The following is a 286-nucleotide window of genomic DNA, read 5'->3' on the forward strand; positions in this document are numbered from 1 at the left end:
GTGATCATTAAGAAAATACATCTTTTATATTTATTCAGAGGGGGTGTACTCATTTATGCTGTGCACTGTAACTATATATACTTAATATATATTATATATATATATTATATATATATATAGTTTTGACAGCGGGAAAAACCTTTTTACTCAAAAGAAACGTTTGAGCTAGTATTACTTATAAACAAGTGCTGCATCTCTGTCCAGTGTCTTTGCTGAAATATTAAAGGGATAGTTCACCCAAAAATGAAAATGTGATGTTTATCTGCTTACCCGCAGGGCATCCAAG

Source organism: Sinocyclocheilus anshuiensis, unplaced genomic scaffold, assembly GCF_001515605.1.
Source record: "Sinocyclocheilus anshuiensis isolate Anshui unplaced genomic scaffold, SAMN03320099.WGS_v1.1 scaffold79, whole genome shotgun sequence".
Taxonomy (NCBI): Eukaryota; Metazoa; Chordata; class Actinopteri; order Cypriniformes; family Cyprinidae; genus Sinocyclocheilus; species Sinocyclocheilus anshuiensis.